The 19436-nt window shown below is 40.5% G+C and overlaps 1 protein-coding gene and 1 long non-coding RNA gene across 6 annotated transcripts in view; one reads left to right on the plus strand and one right to left on the minus strand.

Moving 5' to 3' along the window:
- Positions 1–19436, minus strand: part of LOC148367341 (uncharacterized) — a 20357-nt gene continuing 921 nt past the window's right edge. The window contains exons 2-4 of the long non-coding RNA XR_015850299.1: positions 13939–14263; positions 396–551; positions 1–235 (exon numbers count right to left, since the gene is read on the minus strand). This is a non-coding gene — a long non-coding RNA (uncharacterized LOC148367341). The remainder of the gene's footprint in view (positions 236–395; positions 552–13938; positions 14264–19436) is intronic.
- marchf7 (membrane-associated ring finger (C3HC4) 7) overlaps positions 19352–19436 on the plus strand; it is a 16268-nt gene continuing 16183 nt past the window's right edge. For 4 of the 5 annotated variants that reach the window (XM_088334208.1, XM_088334210.1, XM_088334211.1 and 1 more), the window contains exon 1: positions 19352–19435. The gene's annotated coding sequence lies outside the window, so the exon portion shown is untranslated. The remainder of the gene's footprint in view (position 19436) is intronic. The other variant, XM_088334209.1, reaches the window with a different exon arrangement.

Below are 19436 nucleotides of genomic sequence, written 5' to 3' on the forward strand. Positions count from 1 at the left end.
TGAATGGTAAATCATGATTTACACTATTTTAATCATTTTTTATCATGAAATTAATGTAGTTATTTAACACAACTTGCAAGAAGGCAGGTTTGCTGGAGGTACAAATGTCTTTTAGTGAGCAAAATTTAAAAAAAACCTTATCGTGATAAGCCATCTTTGCAGTTCACATTTGCTTGGAATGCTTGAGGTCGTATCTGGTACCATCCAAGTGGGATATGTGCGACTTCCAAATTTCCTGGAATGCAGCATTAATTGTAATTATTATAAGAATTATTCTTGTGCATCACAAAGACCCTGACAACATACGCTTCATTACTTAGAACTTAAAATCCAGCTTACAAACCCCTTACAATCAATTAATTGTGAAAAGTGTAAAGGTTCCTCAAAATATTTACCAGAGATCTGTTGCAGATGGTTGTTGGCCTGTGAGGAGGTCCCTTTAAAAAAAAGGCCTTGTATTAATGAATAGTGGCAGGTCTGTGTCGCTCTTGGTTGTGTGTGAGCAGACATTGGTGGCCTTCCCTCTGTGACGCCTGGTCAAAAATAGGGCACTGCAGAGAACAGAAATGATCACAATGGTGACATCATCTTTGCCTGCAACGTACAGAGGCTCCCCTCAGCGCTCCTCTAAACAAAGAGCAGCGGGCATGGAGGGAGGGTGGCAGATGTCACTTGTGTCTGGGGAACATTAAGACAAACAAATGTTCGCTGAGTGTATTGGGGGAAGCCTTTTAGCAGTTGTGTTGTGTTAGACGCCGCTCCGAAAAAGTCTCTAATTGAAAAGAAACGGCCGCAACGTTTCACTCATTATCCTCAAAACATCCATCCATCTATCCATTTTCTACACTGCTTATCCTTACAATGGTTGCAGGGGTGCTGGAGCCCATCCCAGCCATCTTCGGGCATTGGGCAGGAGACATCCTGAACTGGTTGCTTCCAGAACATCCATCCATCCGTTATCTGCACCGCTTATCCTCAGTAGGGTCGCGGGGGTGCTGGAACCCATCCCAGCTGTCTTTGGGCAGTGAGCAAGGGACAACCTGAACTGGTTGCGAGCCAGTCGCAGGGCACACAGAGACAGACAACTCACACGCTCGTTCACACCTAGGGACAATTTGGACCGGCCAAATAACCTGACATGCATGTTTTGGGAATGTGGGAGGAAACCGGAGTGCCCGGAAGAAACCCACGCAAGTACAGGCGGAACATGCAAACTCCACACAGGAAGATTTGAACTCATGATCTCAGAACTGTGCTGCGGACGTGCTAACCACTCATCCGCCGTGCCGCCCCGCCTCCAGAACATGTGGACTAAAAAAGTAAAAGAGGGATAAACAGGGCATGTATTTGCTAGAGTCAACATTGTCCCTAAATAGCTTACAAGCATGTCAGATATGATATTATAAGTTATTTCATATAAAAGTGTTACCACATGTGTCTTTGCCGCTTTAACGTTTTCCTTTACCTGATCTGTTCCCAATTGTAAATTATAACTGAGTAATAAAAAAACATGCTCTTAAACATTTCTCTTTCAAAAACTGGGAGCATCATCAGCTGGAACAAATATCTTATCATGGTATAAATTTGCCAGAGCGAAAATTAACACATAATTTAAACTCCATCCATCCATCCATTATCTGCACCGCTTATCCTCAGTAGGGTCGCGGGGGTTGCTGGAGCCCATCCCAGCCATCATCAGGCAGTGGGCAGGGGACACCCTGAACTGGTTGCCAGCCAATCGCAGGGCACACAGGGACAGACAATTCGCTCGCTCAGTCACACCTAGGGACAATTTGGACCGGCCAATCCACCTGAAATGCATGTTATTGGAATGTGGGAGGAAACCGGAGTGCCCGGAGGAAACCCACGCAAGCACGGGGAGAACATGCAGACTCCGCACAGGAAGGTTGGTATCTGGATTTGAACCCATAACCTCAGAACTGTACTGCACACGCGCTAACAACTGCGCCGCCGTGCTGCCCTAAAATAAAACTCTCTACCCTAAAAAGATTTTCAAGATTTGAATAGCAGCAATACATTCCTTAATTGTAAACGAATCTTCTTAGCATTCTTCATAATAGTTTATGGTTTATATCCACAGGAGCTCATGATTTATTTCCACTAAAATTTAGGTGTGGATGTAACTCTAGCTTTGTTTAATCTAATTTTATTTGGGTCATAAAATCTAAATCAAATATATTGCTTTAAATCACTTTAATAGCATTTTAACATTTGGATAATGAGCAATTGATAAAACCGTGCAGTCAGTTTTAGGACTTTGCACAAGTATATTTTAAAGGCCTTAATGGGATCCTAACGCTTTACAACAGTAACAGTCATAAATACGAGTGATCCATGCATCTTCCTTATTGTACCAGAGATGGTACCAATGCAGTATTTTGGATGGATGACGTACCTCGATTTTCTTTGGCATATTTCCTTGACAAAAATGGCAGCAAAATAAAGCTGCACAACTCATTGTAACATACTTCTTTGGCAGTAATAAGGTATCGTTGTAGTATTCTTATCAAAACTAAGATGTTTAACTCACTCAAATATGGTTATTTGGCACTCATTTTTACGAAATGGCATCAAATGCTCACCTAGGAGTAGTAGTAGCTCATGTAGTAAGTATTTTTATTTGGAAAATAATGTTAATTACATTGACAAATATAGTATCACCCAGAGTGAATCAGTCGAGAATTTGTGTCACATTTGACCCAAATCTGTCCTTCCAATCACACATTAAGAATATTACTAGAACAGCTTTTTTCCATCTTCGCAACATTGCTAAAATTTGCCCTCTGCTGTCCAAGTCCGATGCGGAGATTACAATTCATGCATTTGTTACCTCCCTTCTCGATTACTGTAATGTACTACTCTCCGGTCTCCCAAAGCCGAAAATCAAGAGCCTGCAGCTGGTACATAATGCTGCAGCCAGGCTTATAACTAAGACAAGAAAGTTTGATCACATTACCCTGATTTTTGCTAACCTCTATTGGCTCCCTATTAGCTTTCGATGTGATTTTAAGGTTCTGTTGGTAGTATACAAATCATGCATGGACTTGCTCCCTCATATCTTTCCAGTCCGGAGCCTTCGCTCTGAAAATGCTGGTTTACTAGTGATCCCAAGAGCCAAGAAGAGGACTGCAGATTCGAAAGCGTTCTCCATTCAGGCCCCGATGTGGTGGAATGCTCTTCTCCCTGAGATTTGATCAGCAACCTCGTAGAAACTGTTTAAATCTAGGCATAAAACACACTTCTATTCTATAGCTTATGAATTATCTATATTTCCTGTTGATGATATCTGTGTATTAATTGTTATTACAACATCCATTGCAGCCTGGTCATCCGGGAAGGGGGATTACCTCATGTGTGGTCCCTTCTCAAGGTTTCTTCGTTTTCATCATGTTGAGGTTTTTGAGTTTTTCCTTGCCCTCATGTAGGTTTTAGATCAGGGGATGGTGTAATAATAGTCTGCAGTTTGCAAAAATCTGAGGTCTGTGCAGCCCTTTCAGTCTCCTTGTGATCAAGGGCTATACAAATAAACATGACTTGACTTGACTCGAAAGACAGCTTCCTAATGAATCAATGAATGACAAAAATGTGAAGGTTGACCGGACAATGACTTTATTTCTTATAAAATGTATTTTTCAAATCCATTCAAATCTGCCATGTATTGAATTTTCTTACTTGATTGAATCTTTCTTTTGATTTGCACTTGAAATACCTCCAGACCTTTTTACCCTCGTGTTTCTCGTGAGTGCTTTCACCTCACAGAGCATAGCAGGGGCTCTTGCTCTTTGTGCCCTTCAAGACACTGAACTTAGTAGTATCACTCTCCTCCGAAGCAGTCTTTGTGTTGTCCATGTGTCTCCACAAACATAGTGAGAGAGAGGAAAGCAGAGCAAGCAAGGGAGGGAGAGGAAACAGATTCTAAAGACCTGGACGAACCGTGGGAAAATAGGGGTCTTGTTAGAGGAAAAGCAGAAATGTCTCAGGACATTCCTTTGTGATTACACACTGCCGGTCAAATCCAGACATTCTACAAGTAATTTTCTATCTTAAGGCTTGAGCAAACTCTGCACCATGGCCGTGTATTGTTCTTTTCACATTCTTAATGAGACAACTACACCTTTTTCTATACTGTATGTACAGGGAGTGCAGAATTATTAGGCAAATGAGTATTTTGACCACATCATCCTCTTTATGCATGTTGTCTTACTCCAAGCTGTATAGGCTCGAAAGCCTACTACCAATTAAGCATATCAGGTGATGTGCATCTCTGTAATGAGAAGGGGTGTGGTCTAATGACATCAACACCCTATATCAGGTGTGCATAATTATTAGGCAACTTCCTTTCCTTTGGCAAAATGGGTCAGAAGAGGGACTTGACAGGCTCTGAAAAGTCAAAAATAGTGAGATATCTTGCAGAGGGATGCAGCACTCTTAAAATTGCCAAGCTTCTGAAGCGTGATCATCGAACAATCAAGCGTTACATTCAAAATAGTCAACAGGGTCGCAAGAAGCGTGTAGAAAAACCAAGGCGCAAAATAACTGCCCGTGAACTGAGAAAAGTCAAGCGTACAGCTGCCAAGATGCCACTTGCCACCAGTTTTGCCATATTTCAGAGCTGCAACATCACTGGAGTGCCCAAAAGCACAAGGTGTGCAATACTCAGAGACATGGCCAAGGTAAGAAAGGCTGAAAAACGACCACCACTGAACAAGACACACAAGCTGAAACGTCAAGACTGGGCCAAGAAAAATCTCAAGACGGATTTTTCTAAGGTTTTATGGACTGATGAAATGAGAGTGAGTCTTGATGGGCCAGATGGATGGGCCCGTGGCTGGATCGGTAAAGGGCAGAGAGCTCCAGTCCGCCTCAGACGCCAGCAAGGTGGAGGTGGGGTACTGGTATGGGCTGGTATCATCAAAGATGAGCTTGAGGGGCCTTTTCGGGTTGAGGATGGACTCAAGCTCAACTCCCAGTCCTACTGCCAGTTTCTGGAAGACACCTTCTTCAAGCAGTGGTACAGGAAGAAGTCCGCATCCTTCAAGAAAAACATGATTTTCATGCAGGACAACGCTCCATCACACGCATCCAAGTACTCCACAGCGTGGCTGGCAAGAAAGGGTCTAAAAGAAGAAAAACTAATGACATGGCCTCCTTGTTCACCTGATCTGAACCCCATAGAGAACCTGTGGTCCCTCATCAAATGTGAGATTTACAAGGAGGGAAAACAGTACACCTCTCTGAACAGTGTCTGGGAGGCTGTGGTTGCTGCTGCACGCAATGTTGATCGTGAACAGATCAAAGCACTGACAGAATCCATGGATGGCAGGCTTTTGAGTGTCCTTGCAAAGAAAGGTGGCTATATTGGTCACTGATTTGTTTTTGTTTTGTTTTTGAATGTCAGAAATGTATATTTGTGAATGTTGAGCTGTTATATTGGTTTCCCTGATGAAAATAAATAATTGAAATGGCTATACATTTGTTTTTTGTTAAGTTGCCTAATAATTATGCACAGTAATAGTCACCTGCACACACAGATATCCTCCTAAAATAGCTAAAACTAAAAAAGCCCCACTCCAACTTCCAAAATATTCAGCTTTGATATTAATGAGACTTTTGGGTTCATTAAGAACATGGTTGTTGTTCAATAATAAAATTAATCCTCAAAAATACAACTTGCCTAATAATTCTGCACTCCCTGTATTTAAGTATTTACTTATCCATCCATTCTTATGACTAATGCAGACTGAAGCAAACACTATATAACATATTTTTCCTTCTATGATCCCATATATAAAGGATGATTTGTGTATTTTAAGTATACTTTAAAAAGTTGGGAGTTGTCACAGTGAGTCAAGTGCATTATTTGGCCCTTCATGACATCCATCCATCCATTATCTGCACCACTTATCATCAGTAGGGTCGCGGGAGTGCTGGAGCTCATCCCAGCTATCTTCAGGCAGTGGGCAGGGGACACCCTGAACCGGTTGCCAGCCAGTCGCGAGGAACACGGGGACAGAAAACTCACTCGCTCATTCACACTTAGGCACAATTTGGACCGGCCAATTAACCTGACATGCATGTTTTTGGAATGTGGTAGGAAACCGGAGTGCCCGGAGGAAACCCACGCAAGCACAGGTAGAACGTGCAAACTCCACACAGTAAGGTTGGATCTCATGACATCAGAGCAGTGCCGCACTTGCGCTAACCACTGTGGCGCCGTGCTGCCCCCTTCATGACATAATCCTGTCATTAATGTTGTAGCTGCAATTTCAAAACATGTATCTCCATTTTTTTGGGCATATTTTCATTTTTGGGACTTAAGCATTCTTTTCATTGTAAATTTGCCATTCATGAGAAGAAAAAGGGACAAAAGACACAAGCCATTTCAGAATAGAAATGTTCTATTCTTTCTATGAGGAAACCCTGAAATATTTTAAAAGAAAAGCAGAACAAAAACATAAAAAATGATAAATATAAAGTAAAAGAAGCATTACAGTAAGAGTTCAGAAGTGAAATAAATCACAATATTTAATTAAAACCCATTTTAACTCTGGAGAACCCAAGAACCCTTTTCTTCTTTGGAAAATGATGACCCGTGGGTTTTCCGGGATTAAAAAAGTGGGTCTTGAACCTTCTCTCAAAAATACCAATGATCCCCACAGACCTGATGTCATCCAAAAAAATGTTCCATAGTCGGGGACCAAAGTGGCTCAATACTGCCCTCACCATTGGTTTTGGTCTTCACCCTTGGAACAGTTAACAAACCGCTGCTATAGGACCTAGAGGCCTGATATATTAAGAGTAGATCAGAAATATAAGACTGTTAAGACATTTAAAAACGAGCAAATGCACCTTAAAATTCATCCTGAAACACGTGGGGGACCAATGCAACAATTTTAAAACCTGTGTAATGTGTAGTGTAAGTAGTGACAAAATCAGTTCAAAATTGTACATGAGATGCCCACAAGGTTTTGTGATTCCATTTAATAAAATATGGTGATCTCATCTACTCGGGGCGGCAGTAGCTCAGGAGGTAGAGCGATCGTTTTAGGATTAAGGGATCCCAGTTCGAATCCCGGCTTGTCCGTGTTACATGTCGAAGTGTCCTTGGGTAAGACACTGAACCCCCAATACCCCCAATAAGCAGGTTAGCGCCTTACATGGCTGCACAGATCACGGCCGCTATTGGGAAATGTGAAGCACAATGTAAAGCGCTTTGGGAAGTCATTGACTTGAAAAGCGCTTTATAAATGCAGATCATTTCACTAAAGTCAGCAGTGAGATCCATCCAGTAGCACCAGAACTGTAGGTTGATTAAAATCCATATTGTACCTTCCATCCATCCATCCATTATATGCACCGCTTATCTTCAGTAGGGTGGCGGGGGTGCTGGAGCCCATCCCAGCTATCTTCGGGCAGTGGGCAGGGGACACCCTGAACTGGTTGCCAGCCAATCGCAGGGCACATAGGGACAGACAATTCGCTCGCTCATTCACACCTAAGGACAATTTGTACCGGCCAATTAACTTAACATGCATGTTTTTGGAATGTGGGAGGAAACCGGAGTGCCCAGAGGAAACCATATTGAACCTGACATCATTTGAAAATTTTAAAAGAGCAGCCTCTGTACTGTGGTTGCTCCTATAACCAGACTAAAATCTCTCTAAAAAGTATCTCTCTAAAAATAATAATGATAATAATACAGCTAAATAAATACAAATTCCTCTAAAATGTAGCCTAAAAAGTTCTACACTGGTCAGTAATTGTTTAAAATACTTGCGTCTAAATTGCTTTTCTTAAGAAAGGGCCTCGCCGCCGCCATTTTAAAAGGTAGCAGGAAAAACAGTTTCCTCTTACTCAAAGAATCCATAAAATGTCTTTAGACAAGATATGGAAGAAGGGAATAAAATAAGCACCGTGTTAAGAGAGAATCCAATGCCCTTCTACCTCAACCAGGTACGGAACAGGCGGGTCATCCCCAAAAGGCAGCTCCAGTTCCCAACAGAGGTCATGATAACATCTCTCCACCCTGACTCGGCAAAAGTGCTGCACTTCATCAAACTCACAGCGCCATCAGGAGGGGAAATAGAGGCCGTCTTTGATTGCAAAAAAAAAAAAACAAGTATTGGGAGCTGGTTGCCAAAAAGCTGGTTGGAAGGTGACAATCTACCCGGCGGAGGTCGGCTGCCAAGGCTACATGGGGCAGTCAGCCACATGCCTCCTGAGAGATGCAGGAGTGACAGGAGAGAAATTGAAAAGTGCAATAAAAGACCTGGCAGGAGAGGCTGAGAAGAGCAGCTTTTGGCTCTGGTTGAGGAGGATGGACAGGAACTGGGGAAAGAACACCTAAACCCTGAAAATAGTTGCGGGGGAACATCTATCAGCTGCAGGGAATGGCAGCGAGATGTCCCTGTAACTGCTCCGCCAACATGAGACGTTCTAGCAATGAAAGGAGCGAAATGCTGAGGATTTGTAGTTCCTAGCTGATGACCCTGCAGCAAGCCATGGGCACCGGAGGAGGTGCGACAGGCAGCAATGCCAAGCAGGGAACACCAAATACCTGTATTTTGTTTGGGAATTGGGTCTAAAAGGCAGGTTGTTGGCTTGACTTGGCAGAAAACTCGACCAAGTTTCCTTGCAACAACCAAGGCAAAACATTTCAGTGTTTCCACGGGTAAAACTGATTGTGCATATTTTTAAGTCTTTCATTTTAACAAGGTAGGAGGCTAGACCTGGTTTTAGTCATTTGATTCGTGGATTGGTTTGCAAAGTCCTCGCAAAGAGCACTTGCCTGCTCCAGCAAGGACTCTTAAAATCGACTATTGTTAAAAAGGTCGAAAGTGGAGAAAATTAATATGGGTTTTTTGTTGTCTTTAATAACATTTAAAAAGTATGATGTCCTTGCCTGTTTGAGTGTTTTATTTTATTGTAGGTTTTGAGTTGTTGAAAGAATGTTTCCCGGTGTACTGGATTGTAAATATGTACAGTATCCACCTTCTCTCAGCAATCCTGCATAGTCTGTTGATGTCTTTGACCATATTGTTTCTCCACCGTGGTTTAGACTTTCTTGTTATTGATTTGGTTACCACTGGAGCTTCATGGTCAAGTGATGATTTCAGATTTCTGTTAAAATGGTCAACAAAAAACGCTAGGGGAAGGTCAAATGTCAGCAGGAGTGACTTTCAAGAACTCTAAAATGTGCAGCCACTTCAGGATTTACCTATTAAATTCCTAATCATTCTCACTGATGACACCCGTCTAACCCACGCAAGTTTGTGTCAGTTGTTACGACCCCTAAAAATTCCAGGAAATTTTAAGTACCGTAAATTCCGGACTATAAGCCGCTACTTTTTCCCCAAACTTTCAACCCTGCGGCTTATTCAGTGATGCGGCTAATTTATGTAATTTTTCTAACGGCCGCCAGCAGCGCTCGAGTACAAAAGGTAAGATTTAGACCGGTGGAATATATGCACCGAGGAAGACTGCAACTTCTTGGCTTGTGCATAAATTAAATTAGTGTAAACATACGCTCATCATGCAAAACGCAAAAAGAAAGGCACATGACCCAGCTTTCAAGCTAAAAGCAATCAAGCAGTCCGATAAAGAAGGAAACAGAGCACAGAATCAGGAGTGGATGAGAGTTCCAGCGACAGTGACAGCGCGAGTGAGGGTGCGGGAGTATGGGACGACGTCTATATGACAAAGTTTCTTTCCGACACTGAGGAAGACGACTTTGATGGCTTCAGTTCTAAGGAGGAAGATGCGGACGATTTACCGTGATTTTTACAAGTACGGTATGTTTTTTTACCAGACCCGTTTACTGTGATGCGAGCGTGTTGCTAGCCTGTTGCAACCATTAACTGCCCTGTCACCGGCACCATTTGGGATGAAAGTTATATTATTATTATTATTAAAGCTTTGAAAACTCTATCAGTGTACCGTCTTTCTTTGTAAATATGTGTAACCCATGTATAATATGTATTTGCAACTGTATATTTTTGTAATGTATTTATTTATATTTATTTTAGACACTTATTCTGATATGTTTTGCACGGGCGAATGAAAAAGAAGGGGCGGAACAAACGCGGGGTGACGGGAAGTGGGGTAGAGGTGAGGAACAGAGAGACCTGTTTGGGGATGCCGTGGACAATAATGGATATATATTTTTCCCACCCTTACCTTTCGAAATATACACTTTTTTCCTTGGATTATTTTCAACGGGACCCGGACTCTGCAGGTCTGCATCAAACCTTAAGTACCGGTATCATTTTCCGTTAATTTTGCCGGCTGTGATTTTTGGACTGTGTACTTTAATGAAGGACATTTAGTTTCAACCGCGGGACTTAAAGTCGGGTTTGGGTTAATTTTGTGTTTGTGTTACATTTTTTAATGTGGGTGCATGCAGTTTATAAACAGGTGCGGCTTGTGTAAGTACAAATTCGGTTTTCTTCTTAAAATTTGGTGGGTGCGGCTTGTAATCAGGTGCGCTCTAGAGTCTGGAATTTACGGAAGCCGACATCACACTCACATGTGTATTAGGTTGTATTTCACTGGTTACCAGACTTAAAATTTGTCCCCGAAGTGTAGTGGTAGAAATTTGGAAATGTGCCCCCAGCCTAAATAAGTTAAGGTTGAAGACCTTTGTTTAGACGAAAAGTAGTGTTTTGTCATCATTTTGTGATATTTTTGTTCCAAGGGACTTTGTTGAAGTGAGTTGAAGGCCTTTATTAGGGGAGACTCAGTGCTATAACTCCATCTTTTGGCATCTAAAGGTATTTAAGATATCTATACCTTGTGAATTTTCACTATTTGTAGCAGGACCCATTCACAGAGTGTCTTTTTGACCTTTTTAGACACATTCCATGAGTGGGTATTTTTTTTTTTGCTTGTTTGTTAGAAAGCAGTGTTTTAATATTGGCCCCGTTTGAATTGGTTGGTCCGTTAGATCCCTTGACCACACGGGTCGTAGGCGCACCGTTTCTTGTGGTGTGTCTTGGACAAGTACAGTCTGGTGGCGCCCATCCCTCTCATAAAAATGGTTTGATGAATATCCACAATGCACAAGCCAGTCACAGTTAACAGCTGCATACAGTAGATCGAAACATGTTGAAACATAGCCTGCCTTTCCGTGGACTGGGTTTAAATGATCAATGCTCCGAGTATGTAAGTATCCATCTTATATCCGAGCCACACAAGAAAGGAGTAGAGCAAAAGTAGGATATTATTCACACATCTCAGGTTACATGCCCATAAGCGGCGGTGGCCTGGACTGGAAGATTTGATGCATTCAGTGGAAAAACAAGCATGTCAGTTTCTTGCCACAGCTAGCATGAATGAGAAACAGCTCTGAGGAATGCTCCATTATCATCCTATCAGCGGCACTGGGGGAGGAGAGCTTGTTGTCTCCCTTCACACAGCAGTGTGCACAATCATGTGTCTAAAAGGAGGAGGGGGGTGAACGGTACTGGCCTGTAGCCCTGCAATTGGGTTGAGCAGTCTCCTCCCCTACTCCGCAGACCTTGTACTTCCTCGTTTGTCTAGGTCACACGTCCTTTTTTCGTCAGCAATTAATTTGCAGCAGCGCCCTCCTATATTTATCCCTTTCACTCTTCCACTCTCCTTCACCTCTTGGTCTGTTAGCCTTGAGTAGATGTACATTTGGGTGATCACTGTTATGCTGCATGCGCCCAACTGATAATGGATCGTTGGTGCTTTCAGGTGCAACATTTTACCATGTATGATGAGTATGCTGCTGACCTTCACATTATCATGCATGTCGCCGTGTGAAAATTATTCCGCTGACCTATCGGGAATCCAATACACTACTGCAAATTAGAGGTCTACATCATGGACACTCTGAATTTGATATGTTTTGTTTATTCTGTCTGTGATGGAAAGGCCAAATAAACTAGGAAACAATTTTGAAAGAAATTGTATGCATATTCTGGATATTTAGTGATAAAAGAATAGTTGCAAAAGCATACTTATTCCACTTGATTACAACAGCACTTGAAATAAGGAATAACTTGAATCACTTAAAAATTATGAGAGACGTATGTCAAATCCCTCTTAAATTAAAAAGTATAGAATTGCAGGAATGACTAATACCCAAGATACTGTACATTTTATGACTGTGCTCATCAATTTAAGATTGTGAATATATAAACAAGACGAGCTATGTCATAATACTAGGTGAATATGTTACATAACCTTTATTTTGGGAATTCTTTTGTCTTATTTGGAAATTACAGTTTGACAAACACTGCCATGATGTCCTGGGGGATTTGAGTTTCAAATTCAGATATTTTGATTTTCATAGAAAATGTTGGGGGGGAAATCAAAATGAAAAAAAGGGAATGTGTCTCTTTGCAATGAAATGTTTTAATTAAAAGTCAAAGGTGCATATCTGATCGAAGGTTTGCAGCACGGTAGAGACTACTGGAGTATGCAAATCAAATAAAGACTGTTAATCCAGGATTTACAACGACGACCGGGTCTACAGTGCTTTTCAAAACATTAATTCAAATTGATCTAATTAAACTTGTTGGAGCTGGATTTATTAGTATTCTCCAATTTAGCAAAACAGTTTCTGGAGCGCAAATTAACTAGACGACGCTGTTCCGCAATTGGAAGCGTGAGACTGAACTACATCACCCTCTTGTGGTTTTAAATAATTCTGATCTCTTAATGACGTAATCTCTTTACGACCTGCGTATTTAATCAAGTGTCTGCCTTGGAAAAAACGTTCCTCCGACATCGTAGATTTAATTTCTTCTACTTGAATTTGAATGGGTATTTATTTGTTCCCAATCACAATACAACAATCATCACGTTGTTCTTTTTCTGCTGTAAATACAGTTAGTATTTCACAACGCTGTTGTTTAACCCCTTACAGACTAAACATTTGAAAAGGTATAATAAGCTACTTTGGGTGATCTAAAGTAACAAGTGCAACACATAGGTGCGCATTAAAAATAAAAATTAAAGTGAGTGTCGGTACATGGGCCAAATGAATAGCCCGAAGGAGCAGTGTACACTAATGGACTTTTTAAATTATTTTAATTTTAATAGTCTCCTGGAGTAATTACAGTACATGCAGCGATGCGTCAAAGTGGTTTTGATGGGAAAGTATTGATATCCTCATGTCAAAACAGCAATAAAACTTGTACCTGTGACTACTGGAATCAACAGCATAAAATAATGAATTAGAGATTAGACAATTAACCTAATTTTAGTCTAAAGTCCGATTCATATTTTTATTATTGTATTACATTTTCCAAGGCATTTTATTTTGTGTTGTGCAATTGTGCTCACAAGATGTCAGAAGTGAGTCGTCCAAATCAATTGTAGGGTACTTATATTTGTTTATGCATTTGGTTGCAGTAGAAGAGTCCGTGAGCAGTAAGTATACATGAGATATAAATTTACAAGAATTAACTTTGTCAATTTTCTTAAGGAAAAAAAACATCATATCTCATCACAAAGAATAATTAAAAACAAATCTTTAAACTTCTTAGTACTGTACTATGTTGTGACACGTGGCAACACGGTTATAATCATGTTTATCCTACAAAAATATATTCAAGTCAAGTCATATTTATTTGTATAGCCCTTAATCACAAGATGTCTCAAAGGACTGCACATGTTTACAATTACACCATCGCCTGATCTTATACCAACCTGCGAGCAAGGAAAAACTCAAAACCTCACAGCACGAGGAAAAAATAAACCTTGAGAAGGGGCCTCACAGGTGGTAATCCCCCTTCCAGGACGAGGTAACAGTCCACAAACATAGTGAACATCAATATAAGAGAACAATAGGTAATTTGTTGAAAAATTTCCGGAAAGTACATGACAGCAACGACGCCTCAAGCCTGTAACATAGTCCAAAACGTCCATAACAGCAATGACGCAGCTTACCCTCTCTGCCAGCTGGTCGATGCAGGCGTTGACAGGCTTCAGGTCCAGACGCTGGTCCGCTGACTCATCTCAAATCCATCTTTCTCCCTTATATCGCCACCAGCGAGGCATTCGGATAAAGACAGGAAAAGAAAAATATGAGGTGGGTATCAATCATAAGCTAATGAATAGAAGTGGCTCTTAAGGCTAGATTTAAAAACTTCCACTGAGGTTGCAGATCTTATCTCCGGAGGCAGAGCATTCCACAGCACAGGGGCCCGGATGGAGAACGCTCTCGAGCCTGCCGGATTTCTTAAACCAGGGAACCCAAAATGTTGTGAAAGCCCTAAAAAATGTTTGTAGCCGTGAAAAAAATGAAAACCTTTACAGTAGTACATCAGCCTTATAATGAAGGTAACATATATATATATATATATATATATATATATATATATATATATATATATATACTGTGTTTGTATATGAATGTATGTGTCATGTTCAGGGTTGGGTAGGGTCACTTTGACTGGATTACTTTCAATTACTTTTGGATTACTCCAATACCAAATATGCTAACAAAAGACAAAAGAAACTAAATATGAATAAAATTACTAAATTTTGTGCAGGCTTGGGGAGTAACGGAATACATGGAACGGCAAAAATGATGTTGGCAAGCTGTTTGGATTTATTTTCATTTGGTTTCTGTCGCATTTTATGTTAGTTTTGCCGGAGATCAAAAAGATTAAAGCCAGGAGAGAAAGCTTACCACGTGTTGTGATAGATAGATAGATAGATAGATAGATAGATAGATAGATAGATAGATAGATAGATAGATAGATAGATAGATAGATAGATAGATAGATAGATAGATAGATAGATAGATAGATAGATAGATAGATAGATAGATAGATAGATAGATAGATAGATAGATAGATAGATAGATAGATAGATAGATAGATAGATAGATAGATAGATAGATAGATAGATAGATAGATGGATAGATAGATATACTTTATTCATCCCCGAAGGGAAATTCACATTTCCAGCAGCATCCCTTCGCTGAGAACAATACAATAATAAAACAAAAAGAATACAATATACAAAAACCCAGTGTGACGTGCAAATGCCCACTGTAGTGTGTTATATTGAATAACTAAATAGTGCTACACAAAATACATATTGCAATAAGATTCGGTAATATGCAATGTTGGTGGTGTGGTTTACTGTGGGCTTTTACTCTGCCGGGTAGAGTTAAAGAGCCTCATGGCATGAGGAAGAAAAGATCTCTTCAGTCTGTCCGTAGTACAAGACAGTGACAGCAGTCTGTCGCTGAAACTGCTCTTCTGTCTGGAGATAATGCTGTGTAGTGGATGCGATGGATTGTCCATGATTGACCGCAGCTTTTCCAGTGCCCGTCTCTCAGCTACTGTTGTTAGGCTGTCCAGCTCTTTGCCCACAGCAGAGCTCGCTTTCCTAGCCAGTTTATTGAGACGAGAGGCATCCTTCTTCTTGACGCTGCCTCCCCAACACGCTGTCGCATAGAAGAGGGCGCTTGCCACAACTGTCTCATAGAATATTTTCAGGAGCTTTTTGCAGATTTTGAAGGAGGCCAGCCTTCTGAGGAAGTAAAGTCGGCTTTGCCCTTTCCTACATAGAGCTTCTGTGTTGGCAGTCCAGTCCAGTTTGTTGTCCAGCTGCACACCCGGGTATTTGTAGGTCTGGACAAATTCTACACATTCTCCTTTGATGGTTACAGGAACCGGGTGACTCATAATTTTATTCATATTTAGTTTATTTTGTCTTTTAGTAGCATATTTGGTATTGGAGTAATCCAAAAGTAATTGAAAGTAACCCAGTTAAAGTAACCCTACCCAACCCTGGTCACGTTTGTCCTACAGAACCCACATCATTTGCACATTACCAAACGTTTTGGAAAAAAAAATAAAATCTCCAGGAAGCCACTAGACAGCGCTAAAGAGCCTTGTAGCTGATGCCCTTCTTAATTATTGGACCACTTGATGTTGCTGTATTGTATCGTACTACTGAAAACGAGTGCTACAATGCACAAGGTATACACACGATGAACACCGAAATGACGAATAATCATGTCTGCTTCTTTAATGTGAGCCTCATGTTATGTAAACTAAACAAACATTTTTTGACCAACGAATACGTTAAAAAATGCCCCTATATATGATTGTTTGTGTTTTTGCTTATTATTCAGATTTTAATTAATGATGGTTTTAACCACCATGAGGCACTAAAAATATGTTCCTTGAAACGAAATATACTTTAAAAACAGAAAGAAAGAAAGACAGAGAGAGAGACAGAAAGAAAGAAAGACAGAGAGAGAGAGAGGGAGGGAGAGAAAGAAAGGAAGAAAGAAAGACAGAAAGAAAGAAAGAAAGAAAGAAAGAAAGAAAGAAAGAAAGAAAGACAAAGAAAGAACTTATCATGATATAGAGTGTTGTTTTGCATATTGAAGTACAGAATGCTCTAGCATGTTAATCCATCTTAATTTTTTTCGTCTGGCTCTACAAGTCTTGCAAGTTACACTTAATGCAAAACACGGCAATAATGATAGAATGTTATCCACTAGGGATGAGCAGATCGATCCAAATAGGGATATTATCACCCAGCAAGTACTTGGATCAGATCAATACTATTGTCCTGGGATTGATACTTGGTTCCTCCGCCAATTTCCTTAAAAAAGACACTTCTTGATGTAGATAGCCCACTCCTTTCCCTTGTCCACTCTATTTATCACTATCTCTTGCTCTATTTATTTATTTATGCCTGAGTCAAGACTGACAGGCACACTTTTGGTGTTAAAATCGTTTTACAGTGCAGACTCAGAGACAACTCGCTACTCCGTGCTTCGGCTATCACTGGTTCACTGCTTCGCACATTTTCATTGTGTTCTGCATTCCGATTGGCTAAATAGGGAGATGCTTTCCTAAGCAAAATCATTTTAACTCGGGGTAAAACAAACGTTCTCTGAGGGTCTGGACTAGCAGATTAAAGAAAAGAAAAAAAAGAGAGAAAGAAAGGGAGAGAAAAGTGGAGAGGGTAGGACAAAGAAAGAGAGAGAAAAGAGAGAGTGTAAGAAACAAAAAAGACAAAAGAGAAATAGTGAGAGAGTGGGGAAGAAAGAGAGTGGGGAAAGAAATCCAAATAGAAATAGAAAGAGAAAGAGAGAACAGGAGAAAAGATAAAGAGAGAAAGAGAGAAGGGAATAAAGAGAGAAGGGAAAGGAAGAGAGAGCAAAAGAAGGTAAAAAGACTCAGAGAGAAAAAGACAAAGAGTAACAAAGAGAAAAAGAGAGACAGAGAGTGAAAGAGAGAAAAATAGAGAGTGAAAGAAAATGGGAGGGAGAGAGAGAGAGAGAGAGAGAGAGAGAGAGAGAGAGAGAGAGAGAGAGAGAGAGAGAGAGAGAGAGAGAAATACAAGTACAGCATTTGGCAACATCAAGTGGTCGTATTCCAACTTGCAGCTCGTTTTTCTCTTGCGCTTCTCTGAGCGTTGTCTCGCGGGCCGGATTTAATCCCTTAGTGGGCCTGATCCGGACCGCAGGACGCCTCTTTGACTCCACTGATGTAAAGTGAAGTGGATCAGGTCCTTAATTCATCAAGTTGTCAAAAAAACATTATTTCTTAAACTATAATTAGACAGTACAGTACAGAAATTATGTGTTAAAAAAGTTGATTAAGTTTAGTACTGTACTTTCATTTGTTAAACTAGTATTTTGTGCCTGTAATCGTTTTTTTTCTTGAGTTAAAAAAAATAATACGAAATAAATAATTGACTACTAAAGAATGGTTCCTACTTCGTGGATTTTAACGTTTCACGGAGGGTTCTACCCACTATTACAGATATAACATTGTATGTCTATTTTGGTTACATTACTGCCTTTTTGCTTTGGTTCGTCTCTCTTGGCTTTTGCAGAGTTGTAATAGAAATATTTCTATTTATTTTTTATATAATCTTATAGTTTGCAATGTCTATCTATCTATCTATCTATCTATCTATCTATCTATCTATCTATCTATCTATCTATCTATCTATCTATCTATCTATCTATCTATCTATCTATCTATCTATCTATCTATCTATCTATCTATCTATCTATCTATCTATCTATCTATCTATCTATCTATCTATCTATCTATCTATCTATCTACCCTGGTCATATCCCTCGAGAGGGGTGACCGACAGCAAGACAACACATACAAAAAAAATCAAAAAAAAAATAAAAAAAATAAAAAAAATAAAAAGGGAAAAAGTAGCAACACACAAAAATTTTTGGACCATGGCCAACCCAAATGCCCAAACACACAAAACAAGTTAAGCACCTCGGCACCTAAGTTAGTCATGCTTTCGTCCCTCCAGATAAAACGGGACACAAGAAAGCGGTCATGTCACTCAGGTCAGGGTCACACAACACACTCTTGTGTTCAACAGCAGGGCCCGACAGCTTTCACTGGTTTACCCCTGCCGCATCATACGGTGCCCTGCCCATCCCTTTGAACGCGCCCAAACATCCCACTATCCTTTCACAACACCTCTCCACTCACTCCTATTACCAACAAAAGCTCTAGCTTCCACTATATTTAGACCTCTTTCCTGCAGAACACTCATAACACTAACCATCCACGTCAATCACGGCCTTCCTCTTGGTCTCCTTCCATTGACTTCTGCTCTGTAGATCCTCTTCAACATTTGCTTTCATCCATCCTCTCCATGTGTCCAAACCCACCGAGTGCTCTTTTTTCTACATGCTTGCTCAGTTCCACTACTACTCCAGTTCTGTCTCTCACAATTTCATTTCTCAATCTATCCAATCGTGTCACTCCTAACATACTCCTCAAACACTTCATCTCAAAAACATTTAATTTCCTTCTCAAACCTGCGTTCAGGCTCCAAGTCTCCGCACCATACAATCAGACTCTCATACATTCCCCTCTTAACATCCATACTCATACTTTTGTTGCTCATCACTCTCCTCAGAGCACCCAAAACTTTGCTTCCTTGATTCACTCTGTGCAATACCTCACACTCCCATTCCACCAACTGCAGCCACATCACAACCCAAGTACCTAAAGCTTTCAAATTTCAGCTTTCAAATTTCAGCTTTCAAGTTTGCAATGTGGTTATTTAATACTTTTAGTGCATGAAATCTTTGAGTCTTGTTTTTCGAAATAAAGGGGGGACATGTTCAATAATTCTAAAAGCAAAAAGTATCGGTATCGGATCCGTATCGATCGGTACTACCCTGAATTTACTACGATCGTATCGCTAACAAAAAACATAACACTTATACAATCTGTGTCCTTCGGGCCATGGCCAACATATTCCACATTCAATATGGTGGCCACGATAACGTTCGATTCCCTGACAATGTTTAAATACGTCATTAAACGTTGGTGCTCTTTATGGCGTGCTATGTCACTTCCTGCCTCAATCTCGTTCTCAGAAGCGTACAGCTGTCGTTCGGAGCTGGTTAACTTGAAATTTCAAGG

This window comes from Urocampus carinirostris, chromosome 4 (assembly GCF_059441175.1).
Source record: "Urocampus carinirostris isolate Australia breed hairy pipefish chromosome 4, RoL_Ucar_1.0, whole genome shotgun sequence".
NCBI lineage: Eukaryota > Metazoa > Chordata > Actinopteri > Syngnathiformes > Syngnathidae > Urocampus > Urocampus carinirostris.